At 45.2% G+C, this 25,971-nt stretch overlaps 3 non-coding genes and 1 pseudogene across 3 annotated transcripts; all 4 read right to left on the reverse strand.

Moving 5' to 3' along the window:
* Window positions 1-205: 205 nt before the first annotated feature.
* On the reverse strand, window positions 206-396 carry LOC142729638 (U2 spliceosomal RNA). The gene has a single exon (XR_012878401.1). It is a non-coding gene; the product is annotated as a U2 spliceosomal RNA (small nuclear RNA).
* A 6,627-nt stretch (window positions 397-7,023) lies between these two features.
* Window positions 7,024-7,214, reverse strand: LOC142729613 (U2 spliceosomal RNA). The gene has a single exon (XR_012878387.1). It is a non-coding gene; the product is annotated as a U2 spliceosomal RNA (small nuclear RNA).
* A 6,429-nt stretch (window positions 7,215-13,643) lies between these two features.
* On the reverse strand, window positions 13,644-13,844 carry LOC142729631 (U2 spliceosomal RNA; annotated as a pseudogene).
* A 6,184-nt stretch (window positions 13,845-20,028) lies between these two features.
* LOC142729628 (U2 spliceosomal RNA) lies at window positions 20,029-20,226 on the reverse strand. Its single transcript, XR_012878396.1, has one exon. It is a non-coding gene; the product is annotated as a U2 spliceosomal RNA (small nuclear RNA).
* Between the last annotated feature and the right edge of the window lie 5,745 nt (window positions 20,227-25,971).

A 25,971-nucleotide genomic window follows, 5' to 3' on the forward strand; every position in this document is an offset into this window, starting at 1 on the left:
GGAAACACAGACACACAGACGACACAAAACAAGAGGTGGCAATGTATTCATTAATTGCATTTAATCAATTAGCTCATTATCACTCATGCATTGTCCAACAGGTGTTGAAATAATGGGATTAAAAGGGGAGATCCCTTCAGAAAGACAGAAACAATGGCAAACACAAAAAACACTTTTGGAATCTGATTTTAGTCAACACATAAGGAAAGGGTGCACCGGTCCTGGAAATACTGCAATACCACGTCAATGCGTGGAGTGGACAGAGCAAGCTCTATTTCCATCTCCCTGTTCTAAAAATCCATTTAATATATGGTCCCCAGATAGGGGACGTATCAGATATTAAACTGATAAGAACAGATACTACACTTGATCTTAGCCAAAAGGCCGAGAAGCGATAACCCGAACGGGCCGCGCGTTGCCCGAGCCTGCCCGATACTGCTGTTCAGCCCTTGCAGCGATTCAGCCTACTTCTAGGCAATTCCATGGGGCCCTGCAGGCTCACACACTCACAGCTACACGGGAGGTGAATAAAGGCCGGAGAGGAAGCCAGACAGGATTTGCTTCTTTTGCTTGCACCACAATGCAGTGCTGAAAGAGGAGGAATCTACATAAAAACGCCTTCCTGGCAACGCCCAAATGCCCTGCTGCCATGCAGATAAACACTGGCAGCGGCAGCAAGTGCATGCCCACAGCCACCCCTTGTTCCTTCACACCTTGTATCAGCTGTAATCCAGTCCAGTCCAGTGCTGCCTGCTGAGCAGCACTGACCAACACTACCTGGGCCCAGGCTTTTATCTCTGAGGCCCCATTATGATGTCAGAAAGCTGGCTCTGGCTCCTCAGGGCTCCACTATGACACGTGCAAAGTTCCGTCTGAACTTTATATAAGACGGTGCGGCTCAGTCAGTCACTCAGTGTTGCCTGAGAGGGCAACACTGCAACAGCCGGCCGCCAGGCTGTCTTTTTTTGCACAGCTAGTTGCCTCCAGGAGGCCACAAGAGGGAGACAAGGGACTGCAAAATGGAAAATAAGCATCCACCAACTTTACAGACAACTTCTCCTTGCTCCTACAACCTCCATCCTTGCACAGTTTGTTATTCTTCTAGGTAAAATAGTAACAAATCCAAATTGCTGCTCTCTTTGTAGGCAAGCAAGGCTTTGTTGCAACTGCAATTCTTACTCCTTCTTGAAATGTAGGGACGACAGTACATTCCATCACATCCATCTAGTGTACACAGGTAGGTCCATTGTGGCGGGCGGGCGGGCCGGCGGGCGGGCGGCTTTAATGGCTGTTTGCTGTTCCCCTACTCCACTCCACTATTTGACTGTGGTGCTGCATCAATCAGTGGCTGGCTCAGGTGCATCTCTTTAACTTACCTAAAAGGGAGGTGTAACGGCAGGGGGTAGGGAGACGGACAAGTGAGCCCTAATCTACCCGCCACTCTGTCCCTGCCTACTTGCAACGACCCGCCCTAGGCGACGGGGTACAACTGGGCGGCGGTCCCTGCGCTCAGTAAGTGCACGACAAACACGACAAACATACAAGGAACACAAGCAAGGAAAAGGGGCCGTTGCCCACGGCAACACCGTGAGCAACCAGAGTGGTGAACGAGCCGAGTCAAGCCAGGAGTGTGCGAGGTACAAAACGAAAAGCAGAAGAGTAGTCGGTAAGCCAGGGTCGGTATGGAGCAGGATCAAAAATAGCAGGAGCTGTAGCTGGGCCAGGAACCACAAGGAAGGAAACAAAAGCAATAACAAGCACCGAGGGACAGGAAGTGCAGGCTTAAATAGACCGAGGGCGGGAGCTAGCTGAGTCTGGCCAGGTTACGATAGGCTCTCCCACTCCTAAGCCTGCCAGCCTGAATGGTGGAAGCAGGAGTCAGTCTCAGGGATGTATTCTCAGGTGCTGACTGATTAGTTCTGGGAGTTAACCCCGCAGTGCCTGGCAGATCCTTTACAGTACCCCCCCTTTTATGAGGGGCCACCGGACCCTTTCTAAGTGGACCTGGCTTACTGGGGAAACGCAGGTGGAACTTCCTGACCAATACCCCAGCGTGAACATCCCGGGCGGGTACCCAAGTCCTCTCCTCGGGCCCGTATCCTCTCCAATGGACCAGGTACTGGAGGGAGCCTTGGACCATCTTGCTGTCCACAATCCTGGCCACCTCGAATTCCACCCCCTCCGGGGTGAGGATGGGAACAGGAGGTCTCCTCGAGGGAGCCAAGGACGGGGAGCAGCGTTTGAGGAGGGAGGCATGAAACACGTCGTGTATCCGAAAAGACGGGGGTAACTCCAGCCGGAAGGAGACAGGATTGAGGACCTCAATGACCTTATACGGCCCAATAAACCAGGGAGCAAACTTCTTGGACGGAACCTTGAGACGCAAGTTCCTAGACGACAACCACACCAGATCCCCGACCATAAACAGGGGGTTAGCAGAACGTTTTTTATCAGCCTGAGTTTTTTGTACGCTCTGGGACACCTCTAGGTTTTTCTGAACCTGGGCCCAGACTGTGCACAGTTCCCGATGAACGACCTCTACCTCAGGATTGTTGGAACTACCAGGTGAAACGGAGGAGAACCGTGGATTAAACCCAAAATTACAAAAAAAAGGAGAGACCCCAGACGAGTTACTGACCCGGTTATTAAGGGAAAATTCGGCGAGGGGAATGAAAGAGACCCAATCAAATTGACAGTCAGAGACAAAACACCTTAAGTATTGTTCTAGAGACTGATTAGTCCTCTCCGTTTGGCCATTGGTTTCAGGATGGAAGGCAGAGGAGAAGGACAGATCAATCCCCAACTTCATACAGAAGGCTCTCCAAAACAATGAAACAAATTGTACCCCTCTGTCCGAAACAATATTGACAGGGACCCCATGGAGACGCAGGATGTGTTTGACAAACAAGGTAGCCAACGTTTTGGCGTTGGGTAGTTTCTTGAGGGGCACAAAGTGGCACATCTTACTGAAGCGGTCCACCACCACCCACACCACCGACTTGCCTTGGGATGGAGGCAAATCGGTGATAAAATCCATGGAGATATGTGTCCAAGGTCTCTGGGGAATGGGCAACGAACGCAGTAAGCCCGCTGGTCGGGACCTGGGAGTCTTGGACCTAGCACAAACCTCACAAGCGGCGACGTAGGCCTTAACGTCTTTAGGCAACCCAGGCCACCAATAATTTCTGGTAATGAGGTGTTTGGTACCCAGGATGCCTGGATGGCCAGATAGTGCGCAGTCATGATTTTCCCTAAGTACCCTTAGCCGGAATTGCAGGGGAACAAACAGCTTGTTCTCAGGAAGGTTCCCGGGAGCTGCACCTTGATCAGCAGCAATTTCAGAGACTAAATCAGAATCGATCGAGGAAATGATTATACCTGGAGGCAAAATACAAGCAGGATCTTCCTCCGAAGGAGGGCTGGCCATGAAGCTACGCGACAGTGCATCAGCCTTAATATTTTTAGACCCAGCCCTATAGGTAACCAAAAAATTGAATCTGGTAAAAAATAACGCCCATCGAGCTTGTCTCGGGTTTAGCCTCCGGGCAGATTCTAGGAACACCAGATTCTTGTGGTCGGTAAGGACCGTTACCTGGTGCCTAGCCCCCTCCAGGAAGTGGCGCCACTCTTCAAATGCCCATTTAATGGCTAAGAGTTCGCGGTTGCCAATATCATAGTTACTTTCAGTTGGCGAAAACTTCCTGGAGAAGTAGGCACAGGGGCGGAGATGGGTGAGGGACCTGGTACCCTGGGACAAGACAGCCCCCACTCCCACCTCAGATGCGTCAACTTCCACGATAAATGGCTCCATTTGGTTGGGCTGAACCAGCACCGGGGCCGAGACAAAGCACTTCTTAAGGACCTCAAAAGCCTGGACAGCCTCAGGAGGCCAGTGGAGGAGATCAGCACCTTTGCGAGTGAGGTCCGTAAGGGGCTTAGCGATGACCGAGAAGTTAGCAATAAATCTCCTGTAATAATTAGCAAACCCCAAAAAACACTGTAACGCCTTCAGGGAGGCAGGTTGGACCCATTCCGCCACAGCCTGAACCTTGGCTGGGTCCATGCGGAATTCATGAGGAGTGAGGATTTGACCCAAAAATGGAATCTCCTGTACCCCAAACACACATTTTTCGGTTTTGGCAAACAGTTTATTTTCCCGAAGGACCTGGAGCACCTTCCTGACATGCTCCACGTGGGAGGACCAGTCCTTGGAAAACACCAGTATGTCATCAAGGTACACTACCAGAAAAATCCCCAGGTAATTTCTCAAAATCTCATTTATGAAATTCTGGAAGACCGCAGGGGCATTACACAACCCAAAGGGCATGACGAGGTATTCAAAATGGCCTTCGGGCGTGTTAAACGCAGTCTTCCTCTCATCCCCCTCTTTGATGCGAATAAGGTTATACGCCCCCCGTAGATCCAATTTAGAAAACCATTGGGCCCCCTGAACCTGATTAAAGAGATCAGGAATCAAAGGAAGGGGATACTGGTTCCTTACCGTGACCTTATTCAGGCTACGGTAGTCAATGCATGGCCTAAGACCACCATCCTTCTTCCCCACGAAGAAGAAGCCAGCACCTACCGGAGAAGAAGAGGGACGAATGTAACCCTTGGCCAGGGATTCCTGGATATACACTCTCATAGCTTCACGTTCGGGACAAGAAAGATTAAATATCCTACCCTTAGGAAGCTTAGCTCCTGGTACCAATTCGATAGCGCAATCGTATTCTCTATGAGGAGGTAACACTTCGGAGGCCTCCCTAGAGAAAACATCAGCGAAGTCCTGAACAAACTCGGGTAGCGTATTCGCCTCCTTAGGGGGAGAAATAGAATTAACAGAAAAACATGACGTACAACATTCATTACCCCATTTGGTTAGCTCCCCAGTATTCCAGTCAAACGTAGGATTATGCAACTGCAACCAGGGAAGACCTAGCACCAAATCGTACGATAATCCCTGCATCAACAGTACAGAGCATTGCTCCAAATGTATGGAGCCAACAAGGAGTTCAAAAACAGGGGTATGCTGTGTAAAATAACCATTAGCAAGAGGAGTGGCGTCGATACCCACTACCGGGACAGGTTTAGGCAAATCAATAAGAGGCATAGCAAGGGACATAGCAAATTCCACAGACATGATATTAGTAGAGGACCCTGAATCCACGAAAGCACTGCCGGTAGCAGACCTACCACCAAAAGAGACCTGAAAGGGAAGCAAGATCTTAGTACGTTTCATATTTACGGGAAATACCTGTGCGCCCAAGTGACCTCCCCGATGATCACTTAGACGCGGAAGTTCTCTGGCTGCAACCTTACGCTTAGGACAGTTGTTCACTTGATGCTTGTCGTCCCCACAGTAGAAGCAGAGACCATTCTTCCTGCGGAATTCTCTACGTTGTTGGGGGGACACGGAGGCCCCGAGTTGCATAGGTATCTCTGAATCTTTCGGGGAGGAACGAAGCAACGGAGCTTTGGGAGGCATCATGGGGGAGTCGGAGGAGAAAACACATAAACGTTCACGTTGTCGTTCCCTGAGACGTCGGTCAAGTCGTATCGCTAAAGCCATAACCTGGTCTAGGGAGTCAGAAGAGGGATAGCTAACTAGCAGGTCTTTCAGGGCATTCGACAGACCCAACCTAAACTGGCACCTTAAGGCAGGGTCATTCCACCGAGAAGCTACGCACCACTTCCGAAAGTCAGAGCAATACTCCTCAACAGGTCTCTTACCCTGACTTAAGGTCACCAGCTGACTCTCGGCAAAGGCAGTCCTGTCAGTCTCGTCATAAATAAGTCCGAGAGCAGAAAAGAAACAATCAACGGAGGAAAGTTCAGGGGCGTCAGGAGCCAAGGAGAAGGCCCACTCTTGGGGCCCTTCCTGGAGCCGGGACCTAATTATACCCACCCGCTGGCTCTCAGAACCTGAGGAATGAGGCTTTAAACGAAAGTAAAGCCTACAACTCTCCCGAAAGGAGAGAAAAGTCCTCCGGTCCCCTGAGAACCGGTCGGGCAACTTGAGGTGGGGTTCAAGAGGTGCGGTGCGGGGAACTACCAGGGTAGCATCAGGCTGGTTGACCCTCTGAGCCAGGGCCTGGACCTGTAGGGAGAGACCCTGCATTTGCTGAGCCAGGGTCTCACGGGGATCCATAGTGGTGTCAGGGACCAGGGGTAGACTAGGTATGGGCTTGTTATTATGTAACGGCAGGGGGTAGGGAGACGGACAAGTGAGCCCTAATCTACCCGCCACTCTGTCCCTGCCTACTTGCAACGACCCGCCCTAGGCGACGGGGTACAACTGGGCGGCGGTCCCTGCGCTCAGTAAGTGCACGACAAACACGACAAACATACAAGGAACACAAGCAAGGAAAAGGGGCCGTTGCCCACGGCAACACCGTGAGCAACCAGAGTGGTGAACGAGCCGAGTCAAGCCAGGAGTGTGCGAGGTACAAAACGAAAAGCAGAAGAGTAGTCGGTAAGCCAGGGTCGGTATGGAGCAGGATCAAAAATAGCAGGAGCTGTAGCTGGGCCAGGAACCACAAGGAAGGAAACAAAAGCAATAACAAGCACCGAGGGACAGGAAGTGCAGGCTTAAATAGACCGAGGGCGGGAGCTAGCTGAGTCTGGCCAGGTTACGATAGGCTCTCCCACTCCTAAGCCTGCCAGCCTGAATGGTGGAAGCAGGAGTCAGTCTCAGGGATGTATTCTCAGGTGCTGACTGATTAGTTCTGGGAGTTAACCCCGCAGTGCCTGGCAGATCCTTTACAGGAGGGCAGAGAGAAGACAAGGAAGGTGAATGAGCTGTTCCAATGTGAAATGCCGGAAACACAGACACACAGACGACACAAAACAAGAGGTGGCAATGTATTCATTAATTGCATTTAATCAATTAGCTCATTATCACTCATGCATTGTCCAACAGGTGTTGAAATAATGGGATTAAAAGGGGAGATCCCTTCAGAAAGACAGAAACAATGTCAAACACAAAAAACACTTTTGGGATCTGATTTTAGTCAACACATAAGGAAAGGGTGCACCGGTCCTGGAAATACTGCAATACCAGGTCAATGCGTGGAGTGGACAGAGCAAGCTCTATTTCCATCTCCCTGTTCTAAAAATCCATTTAATATATGGTCCCCAGATAGGGGACGTATCAGATATTAAACTGATAAGAACAGATTTTTTTTTTTTTTGCTATCCCTCAGATGGGAATTAATACGATCAAAAACCAACCATATTCAATCCAAGACAATTTCCATCAATTGTCCCCATCATCATCTAGACAGCGTTCATTACTCTTTTCTTTAATATGTACAAGAAAAACAAACAATGTCTTCACATAGAAAATACAGAAAACAATATCATGATGAATAATCAACAATATCTATCCACTTCATCACCTTCCACACCCCCTCTGCGTCCATTTCCCCTTTTCTTTTTTTATCCCACAAAAAACAAACATACAATTTTCCCAATGCCATTCACACACTATCTCTAACAGCTAATTCTTTTCTCTTAAACACATATACATTCCGAACATCCCATAGTACTTCTTTTATACATGCAAGCAACAACCACAACACTCTCTCTTTTTCTCCACTACACGCACACAAACCAAACATAAACATTTCAAAAGACAACAAACTCACCCCAGTCAACTCCTTACATAACGGTCCCATTCTCTTTATCACTTCTCTTGCATACTTACAATTCCAGAACAGATGAGTAACACTCTCCCTTCCATTACAGTCAGACCTTGGACACATATCACTCCTGACTAGCCCACGATTCCTCTGGAATTCTCTTACTGGCAACACTCCATGCAAACTTTGCCACAACAATTCACTCTGCTTATTTGTCAAACCATCCATTCTTACTTTCTTCCATACTTTCCCCACATCTCTTCCTCTCACCATATTTATACCGCACTCAGTCTCCGCACACTCAATCATCCTATACACCAAACTCTTATTGCGCAACATCCTAACATCCACACCATGCAACTTATATTTCACAAGAAACTTATACATCCACTCATACCACACAGGCACAACAAACGCGACTGGCCTACGTAAATCTCTCGCACACCACTTCATCCGAATCAGGTAAGTCCCAAACAAATATCTACACATAACAGAATATTTTAAATCTGCCCTGACTACTCTTAGAAGAAAGATACACATATTTACCCCAAAGAATACTTCTAAGTTAGGAAAACCCAATCCACCATTCCTCACAGATTTAATTACCACCTCCCTCCTCGCTCGCTCCATTTTCGAGCCCCACAAAAAAACAAACAGAATCCTATTTAAGCTCCTCAAAGACATATAATTTGGTGGAAACACTAAAGCAATATACAAATATATTGGCAAGACAACACTCTTAATAATCAAAATCTTCCCAATAAACGATAAACTTCTCATCTTCCAAAAACATAATTTACTTTCCACTTTCTTCTTCACATCATCCCAACATTCTTTCCCATCTAATTTTTCTGTAAATTTCACTCCCAAAACTTTGATAGGTCCATCCACCACATTTACACCTATATCACCCCTCAATCTACCATTCCCAAAGCTTTTACATTCACTCTTATTCCAATTAACACGGAAAGCAGACGCGCCACAAAAAAACGACACTAGCAATTTCACACGTTTTATAGTACATTCAGAATCACATAGAACACACACATCATCCATATAGCCACTTACCTTCCACTCTCTCCCCCCACTCCCTGGAACCTGAACACCACGTACAACCTTATCCTTCCTTAACAAACACAATAATGGCTCAATCGCACAAATGAAAGCAACCGGCGACAACGGACATCCTTGACGCACACCAGAAGACACAATCACTCTCCTACCCACACAACCATTCAATAACACACGACTATATATCCCACCATACAAACTCCTGATTCTACATACAAACTCAGCTGGAAACCCCATTTTCAGCAACACCTTATACAAAAATTTATGAGACAACCTATCGTAGGCTTTTTCAAAATCCAAACTTAACAAATGCACATCCTTCTTCCTTCCCATACAATCCCACAAGCAATCTCTTAACATACACAAATTCTCATGTATTCTTCTCCCAGGCACCGCACAACATTGCTCATCCCCAACCACACTCTCAATCACATCACGCATCCTATTGGCTATCACCTTCGCATAAATCTTGTAATCACAATTAAGTAACGTAATCGGGCGCCAATTCTTCAAGTTTTTCAGATCTCCCTTTTTCGGAATCAACACAATCACACCCGCACGCATACTTTCAGTAATTGCTTCATTCACCCACATATACTTACACAATTCTATCACATCTTTTCCAATCACATCCCACATTAGCCTATAGAACTCTATAGGGAGTCCATCTTCCCCTGGTGTCTTATTCACAGCCATACTATTTATTACCTTCCATACTTCATCCATAGTCACATCCTTCATAACACCTTCTTTCTCAGCCTCACTCAAATTTTTGTCCATTCCATTCAACACCTCACTCTCCAAAGTATCATCCCTCCATTTTTCTGCGTACAATTCTTCATAGAACTTTGCAACTTCCTCACTCACATCATCACCACTCACCTCACTACCATCCAATCCAATTAACACATTCATACTTTGCTTTTTACCAAAAACCTTCTTGAAAAAGAAACGAGTACATTTCTCATCAAACTCCATTCTTTCCAACTTAGCCCTATAAATAATACTTCTACCTCTTTCAGACAAAAACTCATTAATTTCTCTTTTAACAATTATTATATCTTCACTCACCTCCGCACCTCCATCCCTTAACTTATACAACAAACTTAACTGAGCATTCAACCTCACATACTTCTCCCTCTTTATTGCGGCAACTTTATACCCAATAGTCTTAAAAAAGGATCTTGTTTTCATCTTCACCCAATCCCACCACCTACAGATATCAGTAAACTCACTTTTCTTCCTTACCCAACATTCATACCGATTTGCATATTCCCGCCTCACATCCTCACTTTCTAACAGACTCACATTCAGTTTCCATAAACCCCGCCCATACACACCCTTTACATCCAGATCCAAATCACACATTACACACTCATGATCAGAAAAAAAAACACCTTTTTGTTTATAATTTACAGGTACCACATTCTGGGACACAAAACAATAATCTAAACGACTGTGAATTTTCCCTCTGTCTGCATGATATGTGTCTAACATCGGATCTACTTTACATAATTTCTGCATATCTCCCAAATTAAAGTCGCTAACAATCTCCAAAAAAGTTTTCCCAGACACATCCACATGACTTTTTGTGATATCACAATTCAAATCCCCCACTACAATTAAGGGCATTCTCCCTGGGATAAATAACTTAATTTTTTCAAATAATAACTTCCTCTCTAATTTATCTGTTGAGGCATAAACATTTATAACACAAAACTTAATATTTCTATATTCAAAAATTGCAGATATACACCTACCCTCCTCTATTACTGTATAGTTAACTAAAGACACTTCCCTCCCCTTTACTAAAATACCCACCCCATCATTTTTATTCAATGTACTACCTGACCATACTGTACTACCATACGCCCATTCATCACTTCCAATACATTCACACAGTCCACACTCCTGTAAACAATATATTGAAGCATTTTCTTGTGCTAAAAATTCCAAAATTGCACTCCTCCGAACCTTGCTCTTAAACACTCTAACATTCTGAGAGCAAATAGAAAAAACCATCCTAAAAAGAAGCAAATGCACAAAAACAAAATATCACACTCTGGTGTAAACCCACAAACCTAAGGGGAACATAAAATTTGCATAATTTGCATACTTCCCAGCATTCCAGCAGCAACCACTTTCTTTTCCCTTTGATTAGGAAGCCTAAGACAGACAAAAAAAATACAGGTGGAGCATTTTCCAACCCCCAGCCCTTTCTTCATTGCTGGAACACCTGCAAACACAAATGAGGCAAGGCAAAGCAGTACATAGACACAAGCACATGTTAAGCACATGTTACAACTTTTAAAGCACATGTTACTCCACTTTTTCATAGCTAAAAAAGGAAACAGGCCTTCATTTTACATGAAGCCAGAAAGTAAGGCCATACAACCAGCACATGGCTATCTATACTGTAGAGCCACCTCCACCAGAGTCCATACTGTTCTCCTCCAGCGCTTGATAGACATTGCTGGTTTTTGTAGTGCTTGTTTCACTCCTCTCACATCTTCTCTTTTTGAAGGCCTTCTTCCCTTCAACCTGCACAAAGTCCTCCTCCTCCTCCTCTGAAACAGTATTCCCTCCACCCTCCCTGGGACACTTTCCACCTCCAGGTTCACCAGATGGAAACACCTCAATATTAACAGGGTCAGAGAGGTGAACTGGGCTTATGGTCTCCTCAATTAATTCCTCCAGGTTTCTCATAGGAGGCAACTCTGGAGCAACCAACACTCTCACTCCTGGCCTCTGAACTGGTACACGCAGCTCTTTCTCCAGTCTGGCCACTTCCTTAGCCATTTCAGCATAGGATTTGCGACTTCTTTCTGCTTCCTGCTGCTTTTCCTCCCTCTCTGCTTTTTCTTTATGCACATTAGGGCAGTCTCTATACATGTGAGTTGTCTGTCCACACATATCACACGCTTTGGGACTTGGGCAATTTCCCGCCAAATGACCCTCCTGTTTGCAATTCCTGCAACACTGCTTTTTTGCACAGTCAGCCTTGGTATGCCCAAACATAAAGCAATTTCTGCAATACTGGGGCTGACCTGGGTAAGTCAGGAACCCTCTATGCCCAGCCACAGTAAAATTTGCTGGGGGATGTCTGCATCCTCCAATACACCCAGCATCCAGTCTGAACTTGACCCTAAATTTATACTTGCAATTAAAAATTCCCAACACATTTGTCTGTGGTACTCCCGCATGCACATACTCGCAGTACTGGCGCAGAAAGTTCATCAGGACTTCCACCTCAGTGAAGGGGTTATACACATGTACAGTGATTACCTTCTCCTGAAGACCAAACAGCGGTTGGAAACGGATCCCGGTCATTACCTGATCCTCAGCATGTCCCCGCATCCACTCATAAATTGTCAGGCACATACCTTCATCCACAAAGGTTACGTCATACAGACCCTGCCTTGGGAACTCCTGGACACTGAAAATATCCTTCCGGGATGCTCCAGCCCTTGTCTCCACGATATCCCAGATCAAGTACACCACGTTGTTCCTTCTTCCATCGTTTGGATCCACCTGCAGACGAATGGTGTTCCTGATTCCAGCCATCTTCAAATCTGTCGTTTTCCCACAGAAACAAAATGTATCCCTCCTCAAGGAACGCTCCTGGACAAGCCAGAAGCCACGCACCTCTGACTACGTCAGTACTGCACTTGATCGTAGCCAAAAGGCCGAGAAGCGATAACCCGAACGGGCCGCGCGTTGCCCGAGCCTGCCCGATACTGCTGTTCAGCCCTTGCAGCGATTCAGCCTACTTCTAGGCAATTCCATGGGGCCCTGCAGGCTCACACACTCACAGCTACACGGGAGGTGAATAAAGGCCGGAGAGGAAGCCAGACAGGATTTGCTTCTTTTGCTTGCACCACAATGCAGTGCTGAAAGAGGAGGAATCTACATAAAAACGCCTTCCTGGCAACGCCCAAATGCCCTGCTGCCATGCAGATAAACACTGGCAGCGGCAGCAAGTGCATGCCCACAGCCACCCCTTGTTCCTTCACACCTTGTATCAGCTGTAATCCAGTCCAGTCCAGTGCTGCCTGCTGAGCAGCACTGACCAACACTGCCTGGGCCCAGGCTTTTATCTCTGAGGCCCCATTATGATGTCAGAAAGCTGGCTCTGGCTTCTCAGGGCTCCACTATGACACGTGCAAAGTTCCGTCTGAACTTTATATAAGACGGTGCGGCTCAGTCAGTCACTCAGTGTTGCCTGAGAGGGCAACACTGCAACAGCCGGCCGCCAGGCTGTCTTTTTTTGCACAGCTAGTTGCCTCCAGGAGGCCACAAGAGGGAGACAAGGGACTGCAAAATGGAAAATAAGCATCCACCAACTTTACAGACAACTTCTCCTTGCTCCTACAACCTCCATCCTTGCACAGTTTGTTATTCTTCTAGGTAACATAGTAACAAATCCAAATTGCTGCTCTCTTTGTAGGCAAGCAAGGCTTTGTTGCAACTGCAATTCTTACTCCTTCTTGAAATGTAGGGACGACAGTACATTCCATCACATCCATCTAGTGTACACAGGTAGGTCCATTGTGGCGGGCGGGCGGGCGGCTTTAATGGCTGTTTGCTGTTCCCCTACTCCACTCCACTATTTGACTGTGGTGCTGCATCAATCAGTGGCTGGCTCAGGTGCAGCTCTTTAACTTACCTAAAAGGGAGGGCGGAGAGAAGACAAGGAAGGTGAATGAGCTGTTCCAATGTGAAATGCCGGAAACACAGACACACAGACAACACAAAACAAGAGGTGGCAATGTATTCATTAATTGCATTTAATCAATTAGCTCATTATCACTCATGCATTGTCCAACAGGTGTTGAAATAATGGGATTAAAAGGGGAGATCCCTTCAGAAAGACAGAAACAATGGCAAACACAAAAAACACTTTTGGAATCTGATTTTAGTCAACACATAAGGAAAGGGTGCACCGGTCCTGGAAATACTGCATTACCAGGTCAATGCGTGGAGTGGACAGAGCAAGCTCTATTTCCATCTCCCTGTTCTAAAAATCCATTTAATATATGGTCCCCAGATAGGGGACGTATCAGATATTAAACTGATAAGAACAGATTTTTTTTCAGTTGGCTACCCCCTCGCGGGGTTTTTTTTTAAAACCATTTCAGTTAGTTATAAGCAACTTATAATGTTTCTCAAAACTTGAAAATCAAATCCACGTTGCTTCAAACTTATCATCATTCTGGTTTGTTCTTTATTTTTTCTTCAATTTACATAAACAATCACAAAAAAAAAACAGAACAATATTACCTACATCGTATCAGGAATTTCCATTTTTTGAACTTCCATATCCCCTCTGAATCTAGGCCACCACCACGCTGTCTATCCCACAAATACATGACGTAAAGTCTAGACAAAATCATCCTAATACACTCATTTACAGGCACTAATTTCCTTTTAAACACTAACAAGTTTCTGACATCCCACAAACTTTCCATCACACATGCCATAATTAACCACATAATTCTATCTTTCATACGACTACTTGCACCCATTCCAAACATTGCTACTTTCCAATTAACAAATTTTACCCCCGCTAGTTCTTTACACAAACCACCCACCCCTTTCCATACTTCATACGAATAGTCACAATCCCACAACATATGTCTCACACTCTCACTTGCTCCACATCCATTCCTCGGGCAAACCTCAGACCTAATAAGATCCCTTCTTTTCTGCACTTGCCTAACAGGTAGGATATTATGCAGCGACATCCACACAATATCACGCTGTCTGTTTGACATACCACTCACCTTCAATTTACTCCTTACACTCTGCACTTCATTAGACCTCAAACCTGCAATTTCACATGGAATTTCATTCGCACGTATTCTCTTCATCACCGCATTCTTATTTTTAAACTCACTCATTGGCACAGCAAGCAAGTCATTTTTCCTCACAAAAACCTCAATCCTCATATACCACACTGGACACTTGAAAGCCACAGGCACACTTGCATCTCTCTTTACCCAATTCAGACCATACAACATCCAACCAGCCAAGTATCTAATCATGAAACCAGTCTTGTTATTCCTCTGCACTAACACAGACACCACTTTGATATAATTCAAAGCCAAAAATACCTCAACATTTGGAAAATCCAAACCACCATTCACACACATCTTATACACATACTCTCTCTTCAATTTTTCCATTCTACTCCCCCAAAAAAATGTAAAAATCATCTTTTCCGTCTTCTTAATTTTGTGAGTAGCAAAAGGGAAAACAACTGCACAAAAAAGTAAAATTGGTAACACAACAGATTTGACTATCAAAATTTTTCCCGTCAGTGTCAAACTTCTCAGTCTCCAAAAGTTCAGTTTTCGTTCTATTCTCATACCACATTCATCCCAACTTTCATTCCCTCTCAAATCCTCATTAAATTGCACACCCAATATTTTAATAGCACCCATCTCACAATTAACCCCATCCATTCTCACACTCCTATCACCAAAACACTTAAAGCTACATTTACCCCAATTCACTTTAAACGCAGACGCACTACAAAACAACCTCAACAACAATCTCGCTCTATTTATCTCCGCCTCTCTTTCACTAACAATCACCACATCGTCCATATAACCCAATACTTTCAGAAACTTACCATTACTCCCAGGAATTAATAACCCCCTCATAAATTTTTCCCTTCTAACCATACACAACAATACTTCAATCACACTAATGAACAGGACAGGGGACATAGGACAACCCTGCCTGACACCTGACCTTATCCCCACTTTTCCACTTAGAAACCCATTTACGAGAAACTCACTTGTTACGTTCCCATACAAACCTTTCACTGCATACACAAACTTTCTCGGAAAACCCATTTTACACAGCACACTAAACATAAACTCATGCGACACCCTATCAAATGCCTTTTCAAAATCCACAGATAGGACCATACATTTCTGCTTTCTATCCATACAGTCCCCAATCATATCCCTTAGTAACAACAAATTATCAGTCATACTTCTATCAGGCACTGCACACACTTGATCTTCATTCACCACTTCAGCAACAACCTCACGCATCCTATTGGCCAATACTTTACTAAAACACTTATAGTCAGAATCCAACAAAGTAATTGGCCTCCAATTTGCCAAATTTTTCTTCTCACCTTTTTTATATATCAGCACAACCACACCTTCTTTCATAGATTTGCTCAACACACCATGCTTCCACATATACTGACATACCTCAAGCAAATCCCCACCCATTATATCCCACATCCTCACATATAATTCGATTGGGATCCCATCCTTCCCAGGTGTTTTATTTTTACTTGCACTCATCACCACATTTCTCACTTCATCCATGGTAATATCACCACACAGAGACTCACGATCTTCCTCTCCAAGTTTATTTTCCAACCCATTCAAAACCTCATTCATCAAATCCTTATCATACCACTTCTCTCCATACAACTGGGTATAAAAACCTTCAACTTCACTCATCACATCCTTTCCAGAAACACACTCACCCCTATCATTCAATAATTCATCCATATCATCCTTTTTACCACATATTTTTTTGAAAAAAAATCTTGTACATTTTTCATCTTTGTCTAAGTTCTCAACTTTTGATCTGTATATAATTTTTTTCCCTTTTTCCTCTAAAAAAAGCCTACTTTCATTCCTTGCGTCCCTCATCAAATCACTGACATCCACACCAAGCTCGCCAAGTTTTCTCAACCATTCTATTCTAACATTCAACTCATTATATTGGTTTCTTAGCATAGCTGCTTTTTTATAGCCCCATTTTTTAAAGAATTTTTTACATTCATTCTTCATCCAATCCCACCACTCCAACACATTCCCAAAAGATTCCTGCCGCGATTTCCATCCTTTATACGCATATATAAAAGCCTTCACAATTCTTTCATCCTCTAATAAACTTACATTTAACTTCCATACCCCTGCACCACGCACTAAACGATCATCCCCTTCAAAAGTTGCACACATACACACATGGTCAGAAAAGGTCACATCGCGCTGCCGCAAACTCATGCACCCCACATTTTTTGAGAAAAGCACCCGATCTATCCTTGATGTTACCCCTCCTCTATCAGACCTATAAGTGTCGGGTGGTGGCTTTCCCAAATGAACCTCAGCAGCATCTATAAAAGAAAAATCTTTGATTAATTGGTACAACTTTTTACCAGATACATCCATTTTTTCCCCTTCCGTCACACAGTTAAACTCCCCAACCCAAATCGTAGGAATTCTCCCTGGCAAAAAAAAGGACAACTTCTCTAGGAGCTCTAACCTCTCTTCTTTTTTTGTTGCTCCATATATATTAATTACCCTTACCCTCCACCCTCTGACATTTATCTCTGCCAAAATACACCTCCCCACTTCCACCACAATATAACTTTCTAATTTTAAATTCCTATTCCCTAGCAATATTCCTACCCCATCATTTTTATTTATAGAAGAACCAGACCATATACATTGGCCATATGGCCATTCCTGTTCTGGCACAGGTTCCCTAATACCGCATTCTTGCAAACAATATACATCAGCTCCTAAATTTTTTAAAAAATCCAGAACTGCAGCCCTCCTGGGCTTAGATTGAATCAGTCGTACATTTAAGGATACGACATCAAATGTAGGTTTGGATGCCATATTTTAATTTTCATAACCAGATAACCGCAGGTTGTCCATTTGCACTTCAGCCTTTGCCTTCTGGAGGCTGGCAACCTAATGTGAAGAAACTGGTCCCTTGATCTTCTAGAAAAGGCTCATCAAACGAAATCACTGATGAGGGGTATTCCGCCTCCCTTCCAGGGGTTACAGGGGGTGACGCGGCCAGCCTGGCTCTCTTAGCCCCCATATCCAGAATTTCGTCTGCAGGTCGGGTGCCTACAGTGGTAAAATCCCCTTGACCTCCAACTCCTTCCAGAAACACTTCATCCAGACTCCAAGAAACAGGAGGAGTCACGGGGACATCGCCCTCAATTTCTCCCTCACCCTGTAGCCCAGTCTGGGCTACAGGATGGGTGAGGAAGATCCTCCTCGACCGGGGCTACCTCCATGCCTGCCCCTTCCTCCACACGTACTTCTACTGGAGATGTGCTTAAAGAAGCCAGATAGTCAGCGGGTACCTCCTCGCCCAACCGTCCAGTTCTCGCTATCATCTCAGCCACTTGGCTCCTGGCTGCCTCTGCATATGACTTCTTCCGCAGAGGGCAGTCTTTGAATGTATGCCCTTCCACCTCGCAGAGATTACAAACAATGCGGTTGACACATTCTTTTGCTTTGTGACCCTCCTGGTTACATCTGGAACACTTCCCTGAATTTTGACATCCTTCCCTTGTGTGGCCAAAAACGTTACAATTCCTGCAGAAGGGAGGACACCTGGGAAAAAACAGATATCCCCTGTCTCTTCCAATGGAGAAATTCGATGGAGGGAAATGGAAGCCTCCTGGTTCCTCAATATCTTGCCGAAACCGGACCCGAAATTTATATTTCCCATTCCAGATCATTTCAGTGTTCAAGATTTTATTCTCAAACTTAACATATGCACAATGTCTAGACAGGAATGCTGTGATATCTTGCAAAGGTACATGTGCATTGTAGAGAAAAACAACCAGGAAGACTTCTCCTTCATCATACAGCAGGATAAAAGTAAGTCCTCCAAGCTCAGGATTGTTCACATTTTGCATCAAATTGTAATGGAAAGTATGGCAGGCAGGTAAATCCGTCAATATCAAGGTAAAATGACCAACCTTATGCTCCTGAAGACAAAGGATTTTCTTCCGCTCTACTTTCAAAATTCCAAACAAGACGTTGTTCACCAGGTGTCGTAGGTCCAGGGTCTTCTCCGATCCAACATCAACATCGATCCGAATGCCGTACTTGACCCGGGTTTCCCCGGCCTTAGCGTGACGTACAATAACGCCCATGTCGATCGCCTTCCTGCCACTGGCTGTCTCCCTATAGCAACAAGCAGCTTAAGCCCCAAGGGGCGATGCTGCAGGGCCGAGAGTTCAGCACTGGACGCCTCTGGTTAGCCACTTGAGCTTAGCCAAAAGGCCGAGAAGCGATAACCCGAACGGGCCGCGCGTTGCCCGAGCCTGCCCGATACTGCTGTTCAGCCCTTGCAGCGATTCAGCCTACTTCTAGGCAATTCCATGGGGCCCTGCAGGCTCACACACTCACAGCTACACGGGAGGTGAATAAAGGCCGGAGAGGAAGCCAGACAGGATTTGCTTCTTTTGCTTGCACCACAATGCAGTGCTGAAAGAGGAGGAATCTACATAAAAACGCCTTCCTGGCAACGCCCAAATGCCCTGTTGCCATGCAGATAAACACTGGCAGCGGCAGCAAGTGCATGCCCACAGCCACCCCTTGTTCCTTCACACCTTGTATCAGCTGTAATCCAGTCCAGTCCAGTGCTGCCTGCTGAGCAGCACTGACCAACACTGCCTGGGCCCAGGCTTTTATCTCTGAGGCCCCATTATGATGTCAGAAAGCTGGCTCTGGCTCCTCAGGGCTCCACTATGACACGTGCAAAGTTCCGTCTGAACTTTATATAAGACGGTGCGGCTCAGTCAGTCACTCAGTGTTGCCTGAGAGGGCAACACTGCAACAGCCGGCCGCCAGGCTGTCTTTTTTTGCACAGCTAGTTGCCTCCAGGAGGCCACAAGAGGGAGACAAGGGACTGCAAAATGGAAAATAAGCATCCACCAACTTTACAGACAACTTCTCCTTGCTCCTACAACCTCCATCCTTGCACAGTTTGTTATTCTTCTAGGTAAAATAGTAACAAATCCAAATTGCTGCTCTCTTTGTAGGCAAGCAAGGCTTTGTTGAAACTGCAATTCTTACTCCTTCTTGAAATGTAGGGACGACAGTACATTCCATCACATCCATCTAGTGTACACAGGTAGGTCCATTGTGGCGGGCGGGCGGGCGGGCGGCTTTAATGGCTGTTTGCTGTTCCCCTACTCCACTCCACTATTTGACTGTGGTGCTGCATCAATCAGTGGCTGGCTCAGGTGCAGCTCTTTAACTTACCTAAAAGGGAGGGCAGAGAGAAGACAAGGAAGGTGAATGAGCTGTTCCAATGTGAAATGCCGGAAACACAGACACACAGACGACACAAAACAAGAGGTGGCAATGTATTCATTAATTGCATTTAATCAATTAGCTCATTATCACTCATGCATTGTCCAACAGGTGTTGAAATAATGGGATTAAAAGGGGAGATCCCTTCAGAAAGACAGAAACAATGGCAAACACAAAAAACACTTTTGGAATCTGATTTTAGTCAACACATAAGGAAAGGGTGCACCGGTCCTGGAAATACTGCAATACCAGGTCAATGCGTGGAGTGGACAGAGCAAGCTCTATTTCCATCTCCCTGTTCTAAAAATCCATTTAATATATGGTCCCCAGATAGGGGACGTATCAGATATTAAACTGATAAGAACAGATTTTTTTTTCAGTTGGCTACCCCCTCGCGGGGGTGTCAATGATTTATTTATAAAAATTTCAATTTTACAATAAAACACATTTTAGTTACATAGATAATATACAAAGAATTTTTACATTGTAACAATAGTAAAATCAAATTTTCATAAAATTTATGTAGAGGGACATGGGGCAAATCTTTATTTATTTGGAGTTCCAGTCAGTCACAAACCATTTATTTAGAAGGGTGGCATTCCTTTTTTTGTCTAGTAAAAAATAAATATACATCTCACTAAAACAAAGACCCAAAACATCATCAACCGATAAAACGTCGTGCTTAAAAAGGAGGATGTTCCTGGCCTTCCATAGAGCTTCTTTGGCGCAATTCATCGTCTTCCATGCAATTATCTTCTGACTCGCGGTTGGGCATCCAAAAAGTCCATATAAAATATCTTCATAGTTTAAGTCCTTTAGGTCTGCCATCTTCACCAAAAGAGGGAATATTTTTTTCCAAAATTGTTTTGCAAAGTCACATGTCCAAAAAATATGTCTTATAGTTTCCTCGGCCTGGCAGCCTTCCCTCGGGCAGACGGCAGACCTCGCGAATCCTCTTCTGTACTGGAATGCCCGGCATGGAAGACATTGATGAACGCAGCTCCAGGCCAGGTCCATCTGTGCATTAAAAAGATAAAACACATTAATCATTTTGAAAATAAAAGCACATCGTTGCGTATTAAAATTCTCTACATTGCTGACCGTCTCGCTCTCTCTCAGGTCTTTAATTATTTTCTTGCTGTTTTTAAGTTCGTTCACGGTCTTCCCTTTTAAATTGAAGAGAGCCACTATTTTTTCTAAAATTACGTAATTCGCTGGTAATTTAAAAGCGTATGGTGAGGATAAAATTATGTTGAACCAACCAAACCTCCGCATAAAAAACCCAGTATTAAAACGTAAAAAGTAAGACCAATAGTGCTCTTTAAAAAGGGAATTAAAACAGAAACTAAAGAACTTAATTAAAAGAAACCTATTAAAATCAGGAAAATCTTTGCCACCCTTTGGTTTGGACTTTATTACCGTTTCTCGTTTCAATTTCTCCATCCTGGAACTCCAAAAGAAGGTAAAACATGCTTTTGTTATTTTTCGTAATAAAACTGTTGGGGGAGGGAACACCATGCTTGTGTATAAAAGAAGGGGTAAAATGACCATTTTTATGATTAAAATTTTTCCCTCCATAGTGAGTTTCCTCATATTCCACATACAAATTTTATTGTTTACCTTCTGCGCCACCATGTCCCAACTTATAAAACCATTGTCGTGCTCACTGAAGGAGATACCTAAAACTTTAATAGTATCTGACACAGGAACGGGTACGTCTCTAAAAACCATGCTTCCTATTCTTAAAATATTACTTTTGCTGAAATTTATTCTAAAACCGGAAGCACAGCAATAAAACTCAATTTGTTTTAGGGCTTTCTGAAGCGACAGGGTGTCCCTACAAAGTATCGCCACATCATCCATGTACCCCACTGCTTTAGCCTCTATGCCGCCTCCCCCTGGCAGGGGGACTCCACGTATTTGTTTATCACGGCGTATTGCGCATAGCAGAGGCTCTAGTGCACATATGAAAAGCAGTGGGGACAAGGGACACCCCTGCTTCACCCCAGAGTTTAAAAGAACGTCCTGTGTCTTAAAACCATTTACTAAAATTTTGCTTGTGCAATCTTTATAAAAGGCTTTAATAGATAATAAAAAACCTTCTGGTATACCCATCCGCTCTAAAACCTTAAAAAGATAAAAGTGCGATACTCGGTCGAAAGCTTTTTGAAAATCTATGGATAAAATTGCTAATTTTCCGTTTCTAGATTTTGTGTCTTCAATCGCATCTTTTATTAAATTAATATTATCCCAGATGCTGCGGCCTGGCACCCCACACACCTGGTTAGAGTGTATGATGTGGGGTACTATGGCTTTTAAACGGTTTGCGCATAGTTTTGCCATTATTTTGTAGTCACTATTCAGAAGGGTTATTGGTCTCCAATTCTCTAAAACTGCGATGTCACCTTTCTTGTATAGCAAGGAGACCTCACCCTTCCGCCAGGACTTAGGCAGCATCTTGGAATGAAAGACTTCGGTAAAAAGGTTTAAGAGATCATCTTTTAAAATGTCATAAAATTTGACATAAAACTCGCTGGGTATACCGTCCGGGCCAGGAACTTTACCTGCTTTAAAACTCTTCACTGTTTCTAAAATCTCCTGCTCCGACAGTTCCTGCAATAAAAAATTCTGGGAGACAGGGTCTAAAACAGTGGTAATCTCCTTCAGCGAGTCACGCATAAAATCACGATCCACAGTTTTCACATTAAAAAGGTCAGTATAAAACTCATGAACTTTACTTAAAAGACCCTGTACATCCGACACCCCATCAATGTTTTTAAGAATAGCTTTTTTATTGTTCATCTTCTTAAAAAAGTACCTGGAGCAGGTCTCGTTCTCTTCCACGTGTTGTATCCTGGAACGAAAAATAATTTCTTTGCCTTTCTGCTCCAGGCACTGAGCTATCTCTTTTTTTAAGTTGGTGATGTCGTCTTTTACATCTATCTCATGCTCTCTCATCTTGTACAGGGTCTGTAGGCGGGTGTTGAGGATTTTAAAAAAAGCTTTCTTCTCTCTGGCTTTTGCCACACTTTTTTTAATAAAAATTCTTTTATTTTTCTTTTCATTTTCTCCCACCATTCAGTGATGGGAGCCCGTGTGTCTCTCACCCGCCTACTCTCTTTGTAAAATTCAATAAAATCTGTAAAAACCTGTGGATCATCTAAAAGGGAAACATTTAACTTCCAGGACTTTTTACTAATAATGTTATTAAAATCACGCTTTACATAAAATGATAAAAGCTTGTGATCGGAAAAAACATTGGTTAAAACTTCACATTTAAAAGGCAGTAGATTCTCGTTACAAAATATTAAATCTATCCTGGAGCTACAGGTGGCGTTGCTCCAGGTAACGCCGGCTTCCTCTGGACTGCTCCTGTTACATTCTTTATAAACGTCTTTTAATTTAAAATCACCCACCATATCTTTGAGCAGTCCAGAGGTCTTGTCATAGTTTCTGCTTGTAGCGCTGGTAAGCCGGCGTTCCCCTCTCAGGATACAATTAAAATCACCTGCGAGGATAAAAGGCTCAGTCGTGTTAATAAAAAGAGGTAAAATCGCTAACATTTCTGCTCTTTCATTTTTGTCTGGTGAGCCGTAAAAATTTAAAAACTGCCATTTCACACTGTCAATAAAAGCCTTAACCAATAAAATACGTCCTGGAAGAATCTCTTGGATAAAATCGATTAAAACGTTTCCCTTAAAAAGAATGGCGACCCCTGCTGATCTGGACTCGTTAGATCCAGACCAGACTGATGGACCATACTTCCAATCCTCTTGGTATTTATGGTACTTCATCGTATGGGGAATGCCGCACTCCTGCAGGAAAAAAACAGAGGCTGCCAGGCCAGCTAAAAAGCTGAAGAGAGCAACCCTTCTAACTTTGGACTTGGCGCCCCTCACGTTGAGGGAGATTCCCTTTACTTCAGACATTGTGGAGATTAAAATAACGTCTTGATTTTAAAATAATAAATATTCGTGGAACTTAAAATCAGACATTTCCTCCACCAGCATTACCAGAATTCTCGTTTGCGCTCATATCCTCACCCTCGTCCGAATCGCCTGCAAAGAGGGACGAAAAGGGAGAGGAACTACCTTCACTGAGAGCCGTGCCAGCAACTCTTATCTCGTACAAGGGGAGCCCACTCTCGCTTAGCGTCACCTGGGTCTCAACTGGGTGACCACGTAGGTCCATTTCGGGTGGGTCCCCCAAGGGCCCCGCCTCTCCCCCCAGGCTCTGTTGACGCCATCTTAGAGGGGGAGGTTGCGCACACGGCGGGGTGTCCGGTATCTGGGAGGGAACAGTGCCCACCCTCCTCACCAGGTCAGGCGAGGAGGTGGTCCTAGGAGGAGCCTCACTTTTCTTCACGGACGTGTCCATCTGCTCCTCCCCTGATTCCCTCCTACCAGCACGCTCCTGTTTTCCCTTTTTTCGGGGACCCACCGCTACCCAGTTCTCCTGCTCGGAGTCAGACTCCTGAGACCCAGGTGCAGGAGCAGGCCCGGCACCCACTGGACAACCAGCCCTCTGGGATGCCACAGTATCATTGGTGGCCTGCTCCTTTTCCGCCTTCCTCTTAGCTTGCCTTTTATCTTTGGCGCTGGACTCCATCCTTTCCTCAGCGGTTGCTGGCTGCTCCTTCGCGGCCCCGGCATGCTCCTCTCCCCGGGGGTGGGACTGGTCCGCTGGTGGAGCACGTGGGGGCGCCTCGGGTTGCTCATTTTCTTCGCCTCGGTACCTATGGGGACAAGAATAGTACAGATGACCAGTTTTTTGGCAAAAATTACATTTTTTCTCTTGTGAGCATTCTCTCATATTGTGCTCTTTGCTTCCACAGTTTCTACAGGTGACATCGCAGTTAAAACTGGTATGTCCATAGGTACCGCAGGCCCTGCAGAAGTTTGGCATCCCTGAAAAATAGAGGTCGCCATTCACATTTCCAATTTTAAAACGAGCCGGTGGTAATCTCGTTTCTTGGGTGGAGGGGTCCTTTATCAATGTTACTAAAAACTTCCACTTGACGGTCCACACTCCACACTCGTTCATAACTCTCCCCAACAGTTTGACATTCTTGAAGTAGGCAGCTAAGAATGCTGCCACTTCCATATCCTTCACATATGGGGAGTACATTTTAATCACAACGAGTTTGGTAATTTCGAAGGCATGTTCTACTACCTGGACTCCCGCTACCACGAGTTCACCTTTTCTCCTCTCAGCTCGGTCCATGGCATCATGGAGGATTCCTTCTCCCATAAAGGTGACGTCGAAAATTCCTCGTTTCGGGTAGTCCTGGATAGCCAGAATCTCATTCTTGTGGACCGCCAGTAGTTCTTCCAAGATCTTGTGGACCAAGAACTTTACGCCACGTGGACCGCCTCCACCCTCTGCCACGATAAATCGGGCAGAGTTCCTTAGCCGGGCATACACCGGCACCGCATCAGGCTCGCCTGCCATTTCCGTGGCCAGGCCGAACCGCACAGCAATTGCTGCGCCCTATGGGGTCCTGAGACTTACCAAAGGGCTGGGGGGGGATCGCAACTCGTTGCTCAGGACTAAGCCTCTCTCCCAAATAGCAGCACGGGGGTGAAGTCCAGGCGAACCTGGACGATCCCCCGAGGCCGAGAGAGAGGGTACCTGAGCACCTTCTGACTAAAAACCTCCTGTACAAGTACACTTGGTCTTAGCCAAAAGGCCGAGAAGCGATAACCCGAACGGGCCGCGCGTTGCCCGAGCCTGCTCGATACTGCTGTTCAGCCCTTGCAGCGATTCAGCCTACTTCTAGGCAATTCCATGGGGCCCTGCAGGCTCACACACTCACAGCTACACGGGAGGTGAATAAAGGCCGGAGAGGAAGCCAGACAGGATTTGCTTCTTTTGCTTGCACCACAATGCAGTGCTGAAAGAGGAGGAATCTACATAAAAACGCCTTCCTGGCAACGCCCAAATGCCCTGCTGCCATGCAGATAAACACTGGCAGCGGCAGCAAGTGCATGCCCACAGCCACCCCTTGTTCCTTCACACCTTGTATCAGCTGTAATCCAGTCCAGTCCAGTGCTGCCTGCTGAGCAGCACTGACCAACACTGCCTGGGCCCAGGCTTTTATCTCTGAGGCCCCATTATGATGTCAGAAAGCTGGCTCTGGCTCCTCAGGGCTCCACTAT

Source organism: Rhinoderma darwinii, unplaced genomic scaffold, assembly GCF_050947455.1.
Source record: "Rhinoderma darwinii isolate aRhiDar2 unplaced genomic scaffold, aRhiDar2.hap1 Scaffold_729, whole genome shotgun sequence".
Taxonomy (NCBI): Eukaryota; Metazoa; Chordata; class Amphibia; order Anura; family Rhinodermatidae; genus Rhinoderma; species Rhinoderma darwinii.